This window comes from Betta splendens, chromosome 16 (assembly GCF_900634795.4).
Source record: "Betta splendens chromosome 16, fBetSpl5.4, whole genome shotgun sequence".
NCBI lineage: Eukaryota > Metazoa > Chordata > Actinopteri > Anabantiformes > Osphronemidae > Betta > Betta splendens.
In genome coordinates, this window is record NC_040896.2 from 3,256,465 (window position 1) to 3,278,778 (window position 22,314).

The window sequence follows — 22,314 nt, forward strand, 5'->3', positions numbered from 1 at the left end:
CAAAAAAGGTAACAACAAGGCTTCACAGAAGGCTGGACATACTTAGTATAATATATAATAGTATAATATATACATACTTAATGAGTCTATTTTCAACAACAAAAACAACAACAACAACAACAACAACAACAACAACAACAAAATATTAATAATAACAATACAGTTATAAAAATAATAATAGTATCAATAATAATATGAATACATTAATTACTTCAGTCAATATATTATTGTTTAATTTTTGCCAGCAAGGACACCTAATAAGTTTGTTGAAGCGACTGATCTCAAAATAAAATGTTAAGCGTGAAAAAAATGTCACTGTAATATCCTATTTAGATAGTCTGCCTAATCTTATTGGACCGTGAACATGATGTGAGCATACCATGACCCATATAATGGACATACAGATATTTCAATACTCAATACTCCTCCTAATCAAAGTGACAGGTGCAGAACACAAAGGCTCCCAATTAGTTGATACTGTAGCTCATTCACTCGAATAGTTTTCCCCGTCACCTAAATCTGCAATTTAACACAACAAAGCCTGCCTATGACTGTCTTTACACGGTTAAAAAATTAATACAGTGCACAGTGAGGCTTTACATCAAACAGTTCCTCATGCTTAAGCAGCACTCAAGACGGCATAGTCCAAGAAACATACATAAAGACAGATCTAATTGTCTATGCTATTAGTAGATATATATTGATATATTAGATAGATCTATATATATATAGAGAGATAGAGATATAGATAGATAGATAAGGCTATAGAGATATAGAGATATAGATATAGATATAGATTATATGAGATAGATATATATATATAGATATATATATAATATAAGAGAATAAGTAATATAATATAATATAATATAATATAATATAATATAATATAATATAATATAATATAATATAATAAAATATAATATAATATAATATGTGATTCATGTTATATTGGCCTGCACTCAGCTGTAGTTGAACCAGGGATATAAGTTTTCTTACTGTGCATCAGTACATCATCCTAATTTGATGCATCAACCTGGTTTAAAGGAATCATAAGCACAGTTACAATAGTACCGGTGCTTACTTCCTGTAAGTTCGCGCTACTTGCTTCAGTGGGCTGGACGCCTCGATGAGCACAGGTAAGATCACGTGGGAGTGTTTGCAGTTGAAGGGTTCATGTGCGAAACACGAATGTTGCGCTGTGTCTTTGAAGTTGCGTAGCAGACTGACACAACGTACTAGTCATTCTTATGATACAGATGCGAGTCTTTGAACTATAAGGCACTATCATGAACAGCAATCTTCATTCTAAACTAGTTTTTTTCTTGTGGCCGCTTTTGATATTCTGTTTCTTTTAGCAGTGTGCACATGGAAGCCTGAAATATTGAAGTGGCTGTATTTTATTTTACTTTATATTTCTTTTTTTTACAATGGGTTAATAAATTCATTGTATTTAGCAAGACAACGCAGAGTGGACAACCATGTTACACAACACTCATTTATTGTGTTAAGGATCAGAGATCCTGGCTGTCGTTTGGGTGACAGTGGACTTCACCCTGGGTGGTCACCAGTCCATCCCAGGGTCCATACAGAAACGGTTCCCTCTCACTCTCATGCCTATCTCCAGCCCAACACCATCAAACTTACTCTATCATACTAACTCCATTAAACTACTACTACAAACAACTAACAACGGATAAAACAGCTCCTTTAGCATTTGAATGGCTCGCACACAGTGTCTGGCATGAAGAGTGAATGGTTTTCCCACCCTAACCCAAGATATTTCCTGTCATATCCTCTGTCTAGAAATAGCCTGGGTTATCTATCGATGGGTGGCCACAGCATCCATCACCACATCCATAACAAAGGGGAGAGGAGACTCAGCAGCCAGGCCACATTATGACATGATGACTGAACTGTCAGTGGAGCCATTATTTATAGTGTATGTAGGTGTGAGCCATGATAGTTGGCATGAAATGATACTACAATTACAAAAACCAAAACTCGCTCTCATAAAAATGTATCATCAAATTGGATTGCAAGATATATGCCATTAGATTAATATAAGGATATGAGTTATTATAAAACTGCTAAAACCATTAAATCAGTCAATCTGTAAGTCTCTCGTCTGTAAATAATATTCATCTTAAAATGTCAGTTTCTACAGTTAGCCAGCTTAGTAGATATAAAATAAAACGCTCAAGATCCACATACAAGCAGTTAGTTCTAGGTTTATTTCTTATGTGTTAATAAGAGCGGACATATCAATCCAAAAATGGGAACTATAAAACCATAAATAATAAAAAAATGACTCACACACTTGACCACAATGCTGAAGCCAGGAAAAACTTTCTTTGACATTTACTGACTTCCCATTTTATTCAATCAATCAATTTTATTCAACATGTCTGCATGTGTTCATACAGTACAGTAAATAGATTCAGAATTATTACAATCCACAACTATAGTGAGCATTTAGACAAGACATTAAGAGTAAACTAAGGTATCAGTTACATGTATAATCAAGAACTTCATCACTAGAAGTGATGTGGATACAGATTTGGGCGATACCTGAAATCCACACTGATCCCTTTGTGCCTTTGACCAAATAGAGCAGCACTGCTTCAAGGTGCACAAATCCCTCACCTGCACTGAGGTGGACTCCAGGTTGCATCAAAACTGGTCTGACCCACCTGATTCCCAGCACAGCATTTCATCATTCAGGAATCCTAAATCTTATGATGGTGTCTAGGCTTTGGTCGGCTTCCTTCAGTTCAGTTTCAAGTCTTGTGTTGTCGTGATATGATTTGGTTCCCAAGCTCCTGTAGCATCTCATCTCATCAGTCAGTTGTGCTTCATTTAAATGAGGAAGGAGTTTCCAGTCTGAGGTGCAGGATCCCACAAACAGAGCACTGCTCACCCCTGGTGGCCACTGGAGGAGACAGCAAAAGATGTTTTAATAATACTGCCTGCGGTCTGAATTCAAGGTAATAATAAACTTGTACTCATGCAATATAGAGCTATACTATACAATGATTCTATATTTCTATTAATTTTAAGCTCTTGTAAAGAGCGGAAATGTGATTTTTTTCCAGTAAATTTGTCTTTAGTTGTTTAGTTTGTCTGTAGTTATTTTGCAGATGTGTCTACTAAACACAAAGACAATAAGCTAACAAAGTGTGTTTTATAGGTTAAAACACTGTTCCTAGGTTACATAATCTCCACCTTCAGCAGGTTTTGGCTTTTCACATGTAGAATAACATATTTGTGCAATGCAAAAGACAGATATGTTTAATGTGAAAGTGATGTAATATATATATAGGGAACTATTGAAATGCTACCACAGCAGTAAACAGGGCTAGTGAGCAGGGCTACAGTATGAAGAGAATGTGGGAATTATGGCGAATACATAGTGTTCTCATGTGAAAGTAACGCAGGCAGATAGCATTATATAATTTTTTGCTCGCGCTGACCGGGAATCGAACCTGTGTATTCGAACCCTACTGTACCAACTGCGTTTGTGTCTGATAACTAAGCTCCATGAATACATCTGGAAGATGGCCCCTACAGATGACGTGCTTAGTGAATGCCTCAGGCAGCAGAAACCAGAGAAGGAGGGGAAGGAAGAGGAGCAACCCTCATGGAAGGACAAACCCTTGCACCGTATGTACCACCGGCAGATAGAAGAAGTGGCTGATATCGACAAATCCTACCAGTGGCTGGACTGAAGACAGCATGGAAGCACTAATCCTAGCAGCACAGGAGCAGGCTCTGAGTACCAGATCAATAGAGGCTGGGATCTACCACACTAGGCAGGAGCCCAGATGCAGGCTGAGCAAAGATGCCCCTAAAACAATCCAGCACATAATGCAAAATGCTAGCAGGCAGGTCATACGTGGAACACCATAACCAAGTGGCCAGCAGTGTACAGGAACATCTGTCCTGAGTACAGGCTAAAAGTCCATCCATCCATTTTCTACCGCTTAGTCCTACGCAGGGTACTGGACCCTATCCTAGCCATCTGCGGGTGAGAGGCAGGGTACACCCTGGACAGGTCGCCAGTCCATCGCAGGGCAGCACACACACACAAGAATTTGGACAACACAAAACTCACATGTACGGGCAGTGTAGAGTTAGGTTCTAGTTAGGCAATCTGGAACAAGAATAACACATGGGACACACCTCCAAAGGTGGTTGAGTAAGACATGGAAGATCCTGTAGGACTATATATACACACACACACAGTTTTTTTAGAGGTCTATAAAGTGGAAGGTCTGAGTCCTGATAACTGAAAATTAATAGAGTGCCTTGCTTTTAATTTGGATATTACCTGTATCCAACAGCCCTTTTTGGGCCACTGCCCTTAGAAATGTCTCTACACACCCCTGTACATGTCTGACTGCTGTCAGATGAGTCCTCTAATAGATTCAGCAGATCCACACAGACTGTGGATAAAGTTCCTATTCAAATGTACTTCCCCAAGGCTGGACAGATACTTGTATGTCTCATTTAGAGTAGAGGTGTGTTCATCACCTTCCCACCACTGGGTGGCAGTATTGATTTTTCCGAACAACCCTTGGACTAAGCCAAAAAGGTTTTGCTATTACCCAATGTTCACAGCTGTGTTTATGTCACAGTGTTGCAACAGTTTGTGATTAGTTCTTCAGACAGCTGCAGGTGAGAAAAGTCTGCCATCAGGAATTAGACAGGGCTGCTCAGTGCACCCGACACTGAAGGAGCCTTTGTCTCGCTTAACCTGCAGCTGATAGTTTAGATAACAGGTTAAACCACACGAAGAGTCGTAAATGACTCATGCGAAGGTAAAACGCTGCACAACAGGCTGGACTGTAAACTGTCAGCGTTCGTGATCTTTCTTCCTGTGAATCCTGAATCACGCACGGCTCCGGTCCACAGGCAAACATTATCCGCTTACACCGAGTGACCAAAGAGTGACCTCAGTAATGCACCGGTACAGTCTGAGCCCGTGTGTTCTGACTCCACCGCTTTGCATTCCAGCCAAAAACTTGAAAAGAAAAAAAAATGGACCTAATTAATTGCCTGACATATTTTCAACCAATTTAGTGGGACATGTCAATCAGGTGGATTAGGCTTGTTTTTCTGTTAGCCTTGTGCTGACAGTGGAAAATGATTAAAAGGGGAGATTATATGACAGCAAATTTGTGTTGATATCATTAAACTTTCATCATGGCCCGGGTTTAAAGCTCTAAATTGCTTATTAACTCGGCTTTTTGTGGCTGTTTGCCTATCAACACTTCAAATGAGCCAGATATCAGAGCGGTGCCCCCCTCCCCACAGTTTGCCACCACATTCTCTGCTCTGCTTCAGTGGTGGAAACATTTACTCTGTGGCTAGAGGAGAAACAAGATTTTCTCCCTCCATTTCCAGTCAGTCACTGCATCCATATAGTAGTTATATAGAGCCTGTAAATCCACCATGGAAAAGACTGCTGTTCTCAAAACTAGAACATTTCTGGTTGACTTGCTCTTGGCAGAAACACACTCTTGGTTAGTCACCTGCTTAATCTCTGACGGTTTACTGAGCAGAGGAAGAATTTGTAATGCATTTCTGAGAACCTGGCCAAAAACTGTTTAAAATGTCCATTAGGGGTAATGCTACAGTATCATAATCATAATAATAAGAATTGATTAACTGATATGTGGCATTTGTTGATTCCCAATGCCCATGGATGATGTAGAGAGTCGATGGCACATGAAAGGAATGTAGATTGCATATGGACAGCAGAGGCACGTCTCTACTAAAATACCAAGTCAAATGCAGAAATATAAGCCTTTATACCTTGTTGTCAGGGACCTTCTTTGAGTCCATCAGACTAAGTGGTTTTAGTTTTCCCCTATTTTACCTTTACACTGTCTTTTTTCATTGCTTCCCTATTGCACCATACTCTAACCTTCCTGAAGGTCACAGAGCCTCGCAAGCATGGGGATCAGAGAAAGTTGGTATTTCCATGTCTGGTTTGGTGACTTTATGTACAATACAATAACAATCCAGGATGGAAACCACTGAAACCTGCTAATTAGGATTTAACTGAACAGTAGATTACGCTTCAGTCATCCCTTCATTTTCTGTATATACAGTGATTGTATGCATTTAAACTACAGTATATAAAAAAGGCATTTAGAAAAATTAAAGTTAATAACTATGTTTGTAGAGTGCAATATCAAGCTCATCACCAGTTTTATTATTAGTGAAACTTGAGACACATACTTATCCGATGAATTGTTAGATTAGCTCTTTGTTTCATAAATAAAATACATTAAAATACTACGATAAACAGCCTTAACTTTTTCTTAATATATGGTAATATTAACTTGTGTAAGGTACAATTAGCTTTGGCTGGTCTGTATGGGACCAATCAGTGCATGCTGTGTTCAGCCTACAGGCCAGGCATCCTACACCATGGGAATATCTGGTTGCCTTTGTTTGGTCTGTCAACGCTTCATGTCATAATTTAACGAGAGTGCTTCAGAAACAGCCTCTGCAGAGCGGCAGGGAAGTTTCGTACCTCGGGACGTATTCACGCACGCACAATACAACGGAGACGGATCGGAAACAACACTTCTTTGAAACATAAGGAAAAGCACAAGGAGCTTTTGTGAAAGTGCTCTCCGGTGGCTGTATTAACAGAACCCAGCTCTGGGGTTAATGGCTCTGAAGAGATCACCTTTCTACTGTATAGGTGCAATATGGGCGCTGGAACAATGAGGACTTCTGTGGCTGTAACCTGACATCAGCGCTTACGAGTACAAAGATTAAAACAGTTATAACAGGAAACGGAAGCACAAGAATTACTTCCTGTGTGTTCAGTGGTTTTTTTTAACAAAAAGCCATTTGTGCCATTTGTGATACATGAGAAAAAACCCTGGCCTCACGTGATAAACATACATGTTGCCATGGTTACTAGTTTAACTTCCATAATTACTGTATGTACATCACAGGTTGTAACTGAAATTAGCTGAATCTTTCCAATAGCCTCCTCCTTGTCCCACCCAGGAGGGACAGACACCTCAGACTCGTATTCTTGTTCGTACTCGACGTATTGTGAGGAGGCTGTTGGGACCGTCATGCTGATCCTCCCATCAAAAGGAAACTTTAAATTCCTCTGGCAGAGCTTCAACCAGACCCCAAGGAAGGCCGGAGACACTGACTCTGACTGAACTATAGTCATAGTCAGTGGTGCCTGATGTGGGACCGACACCTGAAACCATTAATGGTCACTGGGAGTAAGAGATGTCGTCTTATGCCAAACTCAAGAAGTAATCTCTGGCAGCAACTGCAAAGGCAAAAACTTGTGCCATGGAGGAGGATCTGCAGCTAGAGCATCTGGATAACCAGAGGAGCTTTGTTACCTGGGAGGAGTAGAGCTACCCAGAGGAGTCAGTTGAAATGTCCTGGTTTACCTGGTGAAGGGTCCTCTACTACTGGGAAAAGGCTCAAGAGAAGATCCAGGACTATGTCAGTTATCTTAGGACCAAGTTGGTATCATCCCAAGAAGAACGAAGTGTCCAGGCAAAGAGAAGTCTGGGACTCTCCAGGGATTCCCCCCAAAATATTCCCCCAAATTCCCCCCATAAATTGCACAATAGGTATAAACCACTTGCACATGTTTCTTCAAAAACATAAAAATAAGCACTAAAATGGTTAGTGAGTTTGTGAGTGAGGTGTGCTGGCTATTGAATGCATTTGGTGCATCATAAGATCATTGAGTCTAAAAGATGGATCAAAACGTGCAACACAGTGAAGCATTGAGGGGTCATGTATGGCGTTGTGAAGTGTTTTACCTGATGGTGAACACAGAGGAGTAAAATCCAGAACTGCTGGCAGCACGACAACAAATATAACAATGGTAACAACGGCTGGCAGAAAATGATGTTGGTACTGTATGTTGGGCGACAGGAGCTCCTTACTGTGTTCATGTTTACCAGTTCACCCAGTCAAAGCAGATGGCTGCTCTATAACATTTCTATCATCTCAACCTGTGAAAAGATTTAAAACTGACTCACTTATTCAGTTAATTTGTGCGCATGGATGTCTGCATATATGGAGGACTGGGCCTGTTGTTGGTGACAGCTTCCTGCCGATAGTGGTGAGCAGACTGATTCCAGAGTTTACCGTAGCAATATTTACGGCAGTAGAACCTGTTTTGCAGAGATGCTTCACACGTCAGGGCCAGGAGACATTACAGCGTCAGGCTCACGCTACAGCACGGAGCCTGCTGAAGGTAGTGTATGCATGTGCGTTTCCGTGTCAGGGATCAGTGAGCGCTGCTTTCTGCGTGACAGGAACCGGCTGAGGGCAGGAACTCCGCCAAGTGTGCCCCGTCTCATTTGCATGCATAGATGGCACGGTATTAGCATAGTAATGGCAAGGAGGGAAAAAAGTGCAGCGAACTAACAGCAGATATTTGGCAGCTGATACTCAGGGCCCAATTACAAGCGTTCGCCTACATTCTCCTTTACTCAGGGGCTTTCTCATCTCGCAGCCCTCTGCTCCGCTCTGCTCGGCGCAGTGGGCCCATCTTCAAACTGTCAGCCTGTTTTGAGCTGGAGATTGCGCTGCGTGAGCTTGTATGTATGCGTGTGTGTGTGTGTGTGTGTGTGTGTGTGTGTGTGTGTGTGCGAGAGAGAGAGGGGGAGACTGCAAACAGACCAGTTCTACACTAATGAGGATAGGGACAGAGACGGTTAGAATCCTCTGCTGCTGCTCCTCTGCAGCTCCTGTCGAATGTTGGAATGTAAATAAGCGTTCCATATTGTGGTTAAGTGGTGGAAGACACAGAAATAGATTTATTGAGGTGATAAAAAGATGATGACGGATAAAGGAATGAGGAACAGGTGAGCAGATGGGTGTGGCCAGGTGAGTTGCTAGGAAGGAGCTAGTTACTGCAGGGCTAAGCAGTTACTGTACTAAAGCTTAGCATCAATGTGTGCATCTGGTTTGGTAGAAAAATACTTTAAGACGGAGCGGCCTGATGAATCTGCTCAGATGAGCAGGGAAATTTTACATACTGTCAGTCCAGATGGCAGGTTTTATTTATTTATTTATTGGTACATTCCTCTCCGAGTAATTATACTTAATCCACTGGAAAACTAAATGCTGTTGTATTTTCACAGCAGTTTTAATAAAAGTACTGTATATTAGCCCTATCATTTTTTCACCTTTTTCACATGAAAAGCAGTGCTTTGTTAATGTGGTTGTATGCACTTCATTGGCTGGATATATATCCAGGATATATATAATGTATATTGGTTGCCAAGTTAGAAGAGTGCTTCAGTGAAAGGGGTCTTTGTTTAATATTGACAGACTGACTGACTGTAAGGCTTTATTCAAATTATTATCACAAATACTTAAAGCTTGGCTTGTTTCTTAGACCCAGGTTCACAGTTGACTTGTTGATGGAGTCGAAGGTGGAACTACATGAGAAGAACTCAAAATAGTGGGGTGGCTTCTTTCAACACGCAGCTATGCTGCAGGCTATAAATCCCAATCATACTGTATCTACTGTATCCATCTGAACAACAAGAACAGCCAGAGGAGGAGAGAATGATTGAGTCACTCGGGATCTCAGTAAAGAACAAAAAGAGAGGCTCTCACAGGACTACAGGTCAATATCAAAAGAGACAAGTACTCCTATTTACACGTGATCACCCGCGGGCAGCACCAAACTGGCCAACAAAGCAAAAGGTAGAAGAAAAAAGAGCCAGCGCTACCTAGACCTCCGGCTCTGTTAATGGAACTTGGAGCGTGAGCAAAGGCTTGTCCAAGGTCCTTTTTATATTTCTAGTGGTTTTCTGGCTTAGAACAATATAAAAAGGCATCTGCTCACCCGATCGGCCTTTGCCCCCGCTAGCATTACTTCTTTGGCTCCATGTGCTATCATAAAGCAGGAGGGCTGTGTTGCCAGACCTGTTGTAGCTTCAAGCGCCACTATGCCTGTAAGTGTGGCCCCACTCTTCTTCTTACATGCAAACATACACATTACACAAACAATAGGATGTTTGGTCTGGTCCACTGCTGCGTGGCGATTGCTGGTATGATTTGGAACAGATCGCATTGCATCCAGCTCTGGGCTCCGGTCCACGGGTGTCACATTTGTTTACAATTAACGGAGAGGCGAGGGTCCGGCTGTGGTGGGCCCATGAGGAGGAGAATCATGAGTTCATCATTTCTAAAGGATTAAAGCGATGTCTCCAGAGAAGTAAAAAAGAAATGAGGGAGATTCCATCTGTTTCGATATCAGTGACTGTTCAGAGCCTGTTCTTTACAGACTACATACACACTGAACATTTGCACAAGAGAAAATTATAGTCAAAAATGTAAAGGCTATAAAAGCATCTACAAACAGCTTGTTGTTTCTGTGACTACAGCTGCACATATTATTCAGACGTTTAAGATCCACAGTAATCTGTTTTTTGCCGTGGCCACTAGAGGAAGAACATCTTCCCCATCAGAAACCAAAATGCATATTTGCAAGTCACAAAGAGTTTGCCTTATGGCCGTATGAGACAAAACTGCAGCAGCTGTATCTACACAGACGAAGCATACAAAGAAAAGAAGCTAGTGTACATGTAGGAGGCTCAGTTATGTACCAAGGGTTTGTTTAGTGAAAGTCTGAAAAGTTATATAATAAATGAAAGTTACTGTCCAGGGCAGATTAATTGGTTTGTTACTGGTAAACCACTATTTTTTGAGAGACTATGCTCGTGTGTGTGTGTGTGTGTGTGTGTGTGTGTGTGTGTGTGTGTGTGTGTGTGTGTGTGTGTGCCACACTGTACACAAGCTGGGTATCCACTGGATGTAGTCCACTCACCGTTGTTCATGCTAAAACATTTAGTGCATATGACTCCATGTCAGCCTTTATTTGGGCTGATTATAAATCACAAACCACAACATATGCTTGCAATAACGTGAACATACAGTATAACACACAGTGAGTGCTGTGTCAGCTTTCATGGGTTAGATACACACCAATCACTAACCAGATCCATCTGATCCTTGATGATACTTTATAGCTATGATTAATAGTAAGTGGCTCCTTGTAGTGACAATCCTCAAATTTTTGCATCCTTTATTTATATAGAGTATTTAACCACCATCCCACTGTTTTGGTTTTCTAAGACCTGCTGATTTACAGGGAAACTCTATCCACATTTGCAGCACACAGTTAGTTCAACAAGTGGGACAAAAAAAAAGCCTTGAAATCATCACCTAGTGCTTATCAGCCATAATTAAAAATGATATTTAACTGCTAAACCTGATGCAGAGAAGGGAAAAGTCTAGGTTTCTTTGATTTTCTTTGTTCTTTGTTTCTTTTATTACAAATCAGAAAGTTACTAGGAGTTTGTCTACAGAATCTGGGATACAATTTGGCTAAACCTTAAACTTAAACTAACTTTAAACCTTAAAGTTATGAATTTAAGTAACAGCATGCAGTATTTTAATATCTGTTTCTATATTATATTATACATTATTACATTATTATAACAGGTTCTGTTTCCTTTCCAATTCAATTTATCTTTTCCTTTTACATATTCATTTTAATTATTGCTTGTTTGTCAAACATCATATTTTTAAAGGTGAAAAAATGTGAAAATACTTGCAAACCATGTCTTCTTTACTGTAGGTAGCCCATTTTGGACAATGTCTAGTGAATCTGGATTAGAATTTGTTTTGTGATAATTGTGTCGCATGTCTTGTTTTGCACATGTAACTTGTATTACGTTAGACAAGGACGATATCAGATGTCCCACAGCTTGGGTAAGGGGATAGACTGAAATGCATCCCGCTTTTGTTTGGGACATGTAGTTGGTTAGGCCATGTATTGTTGAGTGAAAACAGATGGGAAAACAATCGCTTCCCTTTTAGTCTCCTCAATACAAGCTATGGTCGGTTTGTGTTGAAACCCCGAGGTCCAGAGTTAGACAAAGCCAAAGCTGAAAGTGACTCTCAGAAGACAGAGGGCTGCCCTGAGGGATGCAGTGATCTGGGGTTACTGCGCTGGAGAGACAGGGTGTCATATTGCCGTTTCCTTGTCTTCTACTTCTCACTATTGTCATAAGAGAGCTGCATCAACTGGATGCGCCGAGGCTACTTCAGATCAGTTTCCATTCATTGACAGAAGAAGTGCAAAAATGAAATTTCATATCAGCGGGTAAATTCTACACCTTGAATACCCTGAATGAACACAGTGATTAGCTTTGTTTGTTTTAAGGAGTTACACCTTCAGCAGCAAAGTACTCTGTAGCAGTTAATTATTATGCACTGCAAGTATAACCTGAGTCAGCTGAGCAGCTTCTACATAACCGGAAAGTTAATGATGCCATTTCCTGACAATGACACTTAGACTCGTTTCTGGTTTAAACAGACTTCCACCTGGGGCAGTTTCACACAGTGACACGGTTCAAACAGAAAAAGGCAAACAGTTGCAAGCCTTTGTCAAATTCAACAACAATAATCATTTTTCATATGGTTTAAAACTCTAGAGTAAAACATATTGTATATTATGTGATGCATTCCTTTATGTTGTTTAAACATACATGTCATTTTATTACCATTTTGTGACTTCTCTTTAGTAAAAAATATGCCTTAAAAATTACATTTCAACCACTTGCCTCTTTTTCTTAAGGAGACTTGGCACCAGTCATGATGCTGATGCTAAATGCTACACACTCATATGCTTGTCTAACCTTAATACCTTAAAGCCTTAAGCCTACAGTACCTGTTATAAACCCAGGGAGTGAGAGTATGACAGAAAACTAACTTCAATTAACAAAGGTAAAAACTAAAAAACACCCTCTGTAACTCAAAACATAGAAATCCAAAAGATAAGTGTCTACAAGACTCACTGGATAAAGCTAACAGACAAGAAAACAAATTATGATTTGATAATAGGATTTTCCACAAGTACAAAGACAAGGCGGGAAACACACGCCAGAAACTAGAGCTTGAGCTAAACAAACAGTTGAACAAAGGCTAACTTGGAAACTAGGCTACACAGAGCCAAGCATAACATGGAACAGCTACAAGCGTACTTGAGCTCTGGGACGTGGGTTCAGAGTCCTGCATGAAGACAGATGATCTGTGGCTGTGGAGGCGATTATACACTGAACACGGACATGAAGGCACAGCCAGCCAAATGAATGACGAATGAATGAGACAAAAGACAGGAAGTGGGAGTGGCTTGATGTGAGGGGGCGTGGCCAGGCTAGGATCCTCAACGTTTGGCTGAGCTTTTAGAGGAGCTACAGCGGTCCGTGGGTTCTGGCCCACCCTCTGACCCTTTTCCTGTTGCTGATGAACGTGCTATTACTCGCAGCCAAATTCAAACTACTTGGTGCATGGCCTATTGGTGGTGAAGATTACTGTGACTGTCTGGAAACTAATTTACCATTTCATTTAATTTTTAAACTCACACTTCCTGCAGCCTAATTGCTTGACTGCTCAACCTGAGTCCAGACTGGCTGTTACCAGCCTCAAACAACGCTTAGAATCCGAGAACCTTTTGGATCAGAATTGCTCCTTCGCTCTCCAGGTCACACTGGAGACTCAGTGGAGTCATTTAAAGCAGAGGTTTAACAAAAATTCAGCCATAGTTGTGTTGATGGGAATCTAATATCTTAGTCATTTGCTCTGCGTGGAATCACAAGCTTTGTTTAGGTGAGAGCTGTCCGAGCTCTCAGGAACTGCTAATGAGCAGACGTGGGGATTTGGTGCTAATACTGAAAATGGGGAGTGACACACGCACACCCTGTCTCCTCTGAGGGCTACCTGTCACAAGTAGAAAGCAATGGAAGGAGCTGGAAACCTGCTGTTTCACTGCGTGCCTGTGAAGCTTCGTACAGGCCGAGGACACTGCACCCAATTAACAGGCGGCACATTAAAGCCAAGCCATGGTAGTTATGGTGACAATATAACAAGACACAAAGGATACTTTGTGGTTTCCCGGGAATTTCTGTATCGCGGGTGAAAATTTGTGAATGCTGTTTTAATGTTTTTTAATTATCACACTAGATACATGACAGAGGTGAGTATGCAGAGACAAGCAAACAGACGATTCGCTTGCAGCCAGTAGGTCATTATGAGCCACTAGACACAATCTAATGAACCTTCAGCATAAAAGGATCAGGTTTGACTAGGTTACTGCATTTTACTGATCATATGTCTGTGCCATTGATTCAGCTCACTGTGAATAATCAATCTGAAATGATTTTATAAATAACTGAAAAATAAAATTGTAAAGATTTTTAATGGTGATAATGTAAAGCTTAGAGGAGCTGTCAGCGGTGGCATCTCTGCAGAAATGTTCCCTACTGAGGATTTAAAAGCTCCAACACTGTGCATGAAAAGCAGACGATGGGTACGTTATGTGTCTGAGGTGCCATAAACGAGACACAGCATCAGTATTTGTACTGGTTCAGTGCTGGATGAAACGACTTTATACCTTACTACAGTACTACAGCTACACTGATTCCCAAAGGCTGCACATACAATGACTTATTTAATACTTACAGTGTATTAATACAGTAAATAAGCAACTGTTTCTTTTTAAGAAATGTTTACCAACACAGTAATGGATTTATAATTAGAATACAGTGGATTCATTATGCAGCTCTGGTTTTGGCCTTCACCATACCAAGGTGGTCGCTATGCTCTTTATCTACAACATACTCCCTTATTTTTAGTTGTGAGCTTTTATCTGCTATCCGTTGACAACCTGCTCATAGTACTGCGCCAGCTGATATTAAAGTGGTGGGGTGTTTCTGGAGCGATGAAAATGGGCTACAACTCATGGTTCCCACCCATGGTTCTCAGTAATAGTTGAACGAATAAAAGAAAAAGCCTCCTTTTAGGGAGAGTGGGGTAAAGTTCAATGTGCTGTATGCACAGTGGGTCACGCCTTAGTGCTGGCAAAGGTATAAAAGCTCTGAACTAATCAGCTCCTCTGTAACTGTAACGTTCTGGCCTTCATGGATATCTAATGTACAGTATTGCACACATCAGCTGAGAGGCCACCTCTAACCCCCCGCTGATGGGCTCCATTTTGTTTTATTAAAGAGTGTCAAAGGGCTGAGAAGGTTATAAATGACATGAGCATGCAGGTTTAGAAATGTTAGTGTAATTGCTTTTTAAGCTTTTCAAGAAAAACCTACTGTATGCAGGGTTTTTATAGCACTTTCTTCTCCCTTTTGGATTCAAATAGCCACTTTATTTGCATCTCGGCTGGTGGACACAGATATCATGAAGCAGGGATCAGTGGGCTTTGCTCTTTGTAGATGTGGAATGATGGAGCATATCTGATGGTACCCTGAACATAAGTTAAACAGCAGGACTTTTATGCAGACCTATCTCACCGTATCCACGGCAACGTGAAAATTGTTTAGGTAAGGTGGTTAAGGTCAGTGGTATTTTCTCAGTGGCGTCTGTCAGTGTGTGAATCTGTCGCATCAAGTCCATTTGAGCTGTGATACCACCTATAAACTGACAAATGATTAACTTCTGGTAGTTTCACAAGTTGAATCCATGCCAAGTTTCCACCTCTGCTGCCTGCAGCTAGGAGTCATAACCTCAACCCCAGAGTTTGACATTGACAGAAGCCTGCTCTGCCGTTTGTGTTACCAATCTGACTGTCATTCACTCAGGTGACACGGGCATTTAGTGCCTTTTTTCTTACGCTGCTGCGCTCACACATCCACACTGTCCTGAATGCTTCCTGCACATACTGAGCTCCAGCTCGTACGCAGAAGAATACCAATAAGATCACTTGGGGACTTTGTCTTTGTTTGAAGACTCGTCAGATTCGTCCATGTACCAGACAGTAAAGTCAGTGTTTGCCTGCAGACTTTCACAAGACTCACAGCGGCTGAATGATAGTTAATAACTTCTACCACCTGTAAGTGTTTTGCATTTTGAGGTTAGTATCATGCTGCTGCATCAATACACTTGTTGATGTCGCTATTCTTTAAAGCAGGGACTTTTGAGAAACCCAGCTATTTGGTGACTAGTACATCGGTCAGTTCATGGATGAGTTGGAAGAACACATAAATAAGTGAACAGTGAGTACCTAAAGAAGGAAGGTATTTTCTATACTGTGAATTCAGTGTGGATTCCACATCAGTATCAAGCTTCATTGCAGTAAAACAGAATTTTTATTCCAGTAATTGTGCTTTTGGACTTTCCAGCCATGCTTGGCGCGTTCACTGAGCTCACTCAGGCAGAAAGAAAGCAGCCGAGCTGAGGCTCAGTTCACCTTGACAGCCCAGCCCCAGAGAGAGGATCTGGGTTCAGAGAGCTGGAGAGGGGAATGCATCAGAGGTGTGGAAGACACGGGGCCAACAGGGTGAAAGAGCTGAAGAGGAAGGGGGGGTGAAGCTTTGGCTGCAGTTTGACAGCTGGCAAGCTGAGGAGTAACACAATACGCTGGTGGGAAGACCCCATAGGGAAGGAGAAGTGTAAACTCATGTATCGATGGAAAAGGCACTTTGATGATAACTGCTGCAGCTGTTAGCACAAACCCTAACAGACTTGATGCAAGCGTAAAAAGTATATGCTTGAAAGGAACCAGATTGGTAATTAGATATCTGGATATTGTAGATACGAGTCATGAAATTTACATGGCCACACATAGAGCTGGCATCTACACCAGGCTGGGTTAGCGCCGCATGCCCTGACACACCTTTGAAGTCAGAGCGCAGCCTTCTCCTTAGCACTGGAAAAATCACAGGCACGCGCGCACGCACGCACGCTCGCACGCACGCGCACAGACACACACACACACACGCACGCACACACACACACACACACACACACACAGGCATAGGGGGTAGAAGCGAAGCTGTGATGAGTGTTGCTCTGCATATAGGAAATGAGCTGCAGCGGCTCAGCTTGCTGTGAATGAATAATCATTGCTGCCTTTTCGCCGAGCTGCAATAATCATTAAACTTACTGTGCTTCATGTTCACACAGGACTTATTCTCACCTTACAGTGAAATAAACTCATTGTATTTGTGTGAAGCATATTTGAACTTGAACTCGTAAACCTGCTACTCTACATTGTGAAAACTGTGTCTGACTGATAGAATCAATACTTGTATGAGTTCTCATGAAGCCACATAGTCTGAATCCAGTATGATAACGACGACTATTGACAGACTCATTAAATACATAATTTCAAATTATCCATTAGACCATCAGCAAGTTGACTCCCTCACATTTGAATGTACACACAAAAACAACACAAAAACAGTTAACCCTGTTGTCATTCAAGCAGTTGAAGCACAAGCTTAGCTTTGGTGACCAATGAGAAACCATCTATTCCTAACTATTAGAAACCAGTGAGACCAGTATGAACTTACCATAGCACCTGTTTGACACTCCACAAAAATCTTTCTATCAGTCTTTAGACCCCCAATTGTGCTAGGTCTGTGTTGTTTTTTACAGCATGGATGGAGGAGGTCTAAAGCAGAGACTGAGGATCAGGAGTGGCTCTGTCTCATCCTCCAATAGATTTGACTGCATGTTGGTTTACATGTGTTTTATGTAATATTTACAATATGTCATTATGACATTGGAGCAGCTGTTTAGACCTGTGTGAACAGTTTAGACAATGTGAAGGTTCATTGGACTGCTGCGTCAAAGCAATCAATAAAAACTATACTAACTACTGTATGTATTGAAAACCACCATAGGAAAAACAGCTGAGAAAACTGATGTGTGATGTGTGATGATGTGACCAGGATACCTCCAGCATCCAGCAGACAGGAGATTCAGGTTATAACCGGGTGATCAGCGTTGGAGCCAGCACATCTAACACAGTGTTTCATGGTCAGTCTCTGAGGTGCTGCGACGTGTTTGAAGTTGAGCAGCTCCAAATTGTAATTCTGTTCTAGTGAAGAGGATCCTTGTCCCCGACACATCTTAAACACGCTACAGAAGCGTTTTGAATATGTCACCACACGATAAGCGAAGCGCGCACCAACTTCGCTCTCTCAAAAACACATCCTGTAATTTATCTGCCCCAGACACATACGCTCACCTTTTCACCTTTTCAGCCACCACTGCTGAGAATCATTACTCAAGACATGCACAGACTCCCTCGCCTGCATGGAAAGCCCCCCCACCCACCTCCACGTTTAGCCCTGGGGCAGGATATCTATAATTCATCTTTTTATCTGGTGCTCACAGTCCTGCGCCCTGTTCCACACAGACGTTGCCCACTTCACAGGGCAGAGCCGCCCGCTGCTGCCTGCTTTATTGCAGATCTCACAGGGCACCTAGATATTGATTGTGATCCAAGGTAAACAGTCTGGTTTGCATAATCACGCATTTCAGTGAGCACCGCAGAAAACGGGGCTGCATTGCTCGGGCTTTTGGTTTCAGGGGGATAAGGCATGCCAAACTGGCAACGGCACAGCTGCTTTATGGGGTCTTAGTAGCAACAGGGGGCCTGACCTCGGATCGTATCAAAGGCAAAAAACGTTGTTAAAGGAAAAACTGTGAAAATGTGTGTGTTTGTGTGTGTGGAAGTTAGAGCTGGAAGAAGAAAAGACGGAAAAGTACAAAGCCCGACCTCTCTGTGTGGTGCGCTTTATGACATTTTCCAACTCACGGTGCCAAACATTCTAGTATGAATATTGGGTTATGCTGTGTATTATAAAACCATAAAGTAAGTTTTGTTTTTATTGTCAATCATGATGAAGGAAAGAAAGAAGAAAATATGTTCCAACTGTTAAGTGTAATTACATGTAGCACTCAGTGACATGCTAAGAGGTGTTCACTGGGTCACCGCCTTTACAGAAATAATGATGATGATGACCATGATGAAGATAAAGATGATGATGAATCCGTCCTTTTCCATTCGTCCATTTGTCTGATGTTGAGGTAACACACTTCTACAAGACAACCTCAAAAAATCTGTGGTTTGGAATAAATCTTCATAACATTTGTGTCCAGACATATAAAAGGTAATTTCACGCATTGGATTTAACTAACATCTTAATCCACAAGGGACTAATAATATATTCAAGATATTCCTCCAATAGAAGACACTAAGACGTGAAACAGACCATACTGTAGCACACAGCATCTGACCATATGCTGATGATATTCTGTTCATAATATGAAACCAGAAGACAAACCGCACTAAGAGCAGACTAAGAATCTCCAGCTCGTTGGCACCTTTGTCAACCTGTTTCTCCATGTTATTTAAATGCAGTGTTACAAGCAAACTGCATTCATCTGTGCCTGTCTGGGGGGAACAGCCCGTCACTAGACGAGTGTGTATGAACACAGTGCCAACCTGTTATCTGAAGTTGCCAGACGCACACGAGACAAGCTCAAGAGTCGAGAGCTATGATTTGGTTACTAGTCCTTGGAAACAGGGTGGTGCCCTACATGTACATCATTAATAAAATGTTAATTATTATAACAAAATATGTAGAATAGCAATACAAAACAAATTTGTGCTCAACCAATACAATTTCTTGCTTGTAAGTATCATCCTAACTCAGTTTTCTTTGGGCATACGGTCGGTGTAACTGTGATGGTTTCACAGTTACTATTATACTATTATTACTATAGTCTATTGGTTCACTGTGACCAATAGACGAGCAGTTGTTAAACATTCACCTGCAGCAGAGATCGTGCTTGGTTCTCCACACAAAACGTGGCGTGAGGCCGAGTGGCTTCATCCCCAGCGCAGCTGCTGACTTAGGCAGCGTTGGTACAGTTTGATGAGCACCGAATCCTCCGTCTGCTACAAAGGCTTCAGAGAGCTGTGCTGAAAGTGACAGGGTGCATTGGCTGTGTCTTCAACCCGCTGTCTGCTAATCCTCACGTGCTTGTTGTGGCGTCTGCGTGTTGCTGCCTCTCTGCACTCCGTCTCACATCGTTATTCAGGAACCACCGCAAACATCAAAGACAAGTCTCCACTGACCAAGAGCTCTTCATCTCCCGAGTAAAAGCAAAGCAAATGGAATAAGAAACCTTTAATAAGCAGCCGTGGGTTTGGAATAGTGGTTAGAATTCCAAATGGAACAAGGAATTTAATTTTACGCAGTAAACAAAACTCTTTTCCCTTCTTTGTGTAACTGATGGGGATTAGTTTTAGTGGAGAATGTGAGGGTTCTGTGGCAGAAACAACCTGAGGTTCTGTCTGCTCTGCTGACCTTGGGTGGGCTGAACGGGCTTTGCTTGGCCCGTTCGCAGCAGATTTAGTGTCTGTGAACTGGTGCCAGCTGGGTTTGGCGCTCCGACCCCTTCACTGACCGCGGTTTTGTCCTTGTGCTGCCCTGCGAAGGTCAGAGGGATTAGCACATACCTGTTAACTCCACCAGTCGCAGCCTCAGTGCTATTTCAGGGTTGTGCATTGCTGCCATTGTTATACAACAGGACAAGGGCAACGCACATGTTAACGCTGGAGCACGATCACACAACACCCGAGATCCTGGCGAACAGCAGTGAAGGATGTGATGATTATGCTGCGTGTTAAAGGATTAATGCTTAGTGGTAAAGACCTTTGAATGTCGCTCTTTGTGTCTTGTTAAACCCAATCGTATGTAGGTTTCTTAAATAACATCAATGACACAACAGCCCGGCAAATGTTAAATCTTGAAGCTCGGGTACGATTAACATGATTCTTGCAGGTATAATAACACTTTATTTGAACAATAACCCTCTAAATGGAACTGGACCCCTTTTCTTTATAGCATCTGAAGATTAGTAAAGAACAGAATGACATATTGCTTCCCCATGAAGGATCACAACTTGTGTGATAATGGGTTAATATTGGGGCCCAGAAAATAGAGAAAACCTGGGGAAAACCTGTAACTTATTATGAAATACTAAGTTTAATTTTATAAAATCAGATGAGTTTGACTGAATATGTCCACTTAAACCTGTAAACAATTTGGTCTTGGCTGGAGCTGAGGCGTTTTCTCCAACTTCATAGTGAGGTGCTAATTAACTCAGAGCTTTTCAAAGAGCTATTCCTGCCGACAGAACACATTTTGTTTTATTGGAAACGCTTTGTGGAATCCTGAAAACTGCTATTTTACTTGGGCTTCGAGCACAATGTGCAGCTTGTGTGTTTGACTGTGAGACAGCCACAACCACAACGCTGACTCATCTCTGAACTGACCAGACTCCTTTCTCTTTTTTTGCATGGGTTAGACCAATAATGAGTGATTGCACTATTAAAACAGTCCTAATGTTTGAGGACAACCTTTCAACAATGCAATCACTCACTTTGACGATTGCTAAAGAAATAAAGAAATCAAGTCAGCAAAGCTTTCTGTGGCTCATGGTGCCATTGGAAGGAAAATACCGTCAAGTCTCTTTTTTTAACTACAAGTATGTGAGCTCAGAGACCAGGGAGCCATGTTTGACCTAACACTACCTGTTTGTGTTTAGGTTCAGGCAAAGGCATTGCATCTCCAGTCTAGAGACGTCCTGAAGAAGCTTTAACAGTTCTCCAGATTTTCATTCAGGGCTGAGCTTGTACCAGAGAGAGAAAACAGTGGCTCATAATTCAAAGCATGTCACATCACGTGTCAGAAGAGGTGGAGGCAGTGATATGGCGAAGGCTGAGGCTGCCAGCAGCAGCAGCAGCAGCAGCAGCTCTGAAGTGTACACTGTAGGGCTATGCTTCACATTGAGCTAAATGCTACACTAGTGGGGTCACTAATGGGTTACTTTAAGTCCTTTCAATAGATTTTACTTAAGGCAGAAATTCATGTGTCTTGTGAACAGCACCTTAAAGTTGGACTCACTCATTGTGTCTTCTTAGACTTGTACTTCCTGCTCTGTTTCAAAGTCAGTATTTTAATACAGCTCTGGTTGTGGAGCTGTTTCCAGATGTGTTGGTGCTTATGTCCTTGCTGAATGAGAGCGGCACAAAGGTGGGAGGGGGAAGCCAGTGTGTCATCCATCCAGCAGCTGGATCAATAGATGTGCTGCCAGATAGACAGGAAGGAAGGATCACTCATTCACCTGTGCAGCTGCAGCTGGGAAGAAGAAGAAGAAGAAGAAGAAGAAAGAAAAGGAGGAGCAGAAGAAGAAGAAGAAGGGGAAGAGGAAGAAGAGGGACCACATATAAATCACATTCACAAACCATGTTTAGTTGTGGTTTTGTGTTGTTGGACTGTTTTTATTTCAGTTTCCCAAATGGGATTCATTTCAGGTCAATACACAGCTTAGGATCAAAGAGGGTTTGATTGGAGGGAATAAAGAATGCAATGAGGCTTGATATGCACAATAACATTTGTGTCCAAACACTGATGT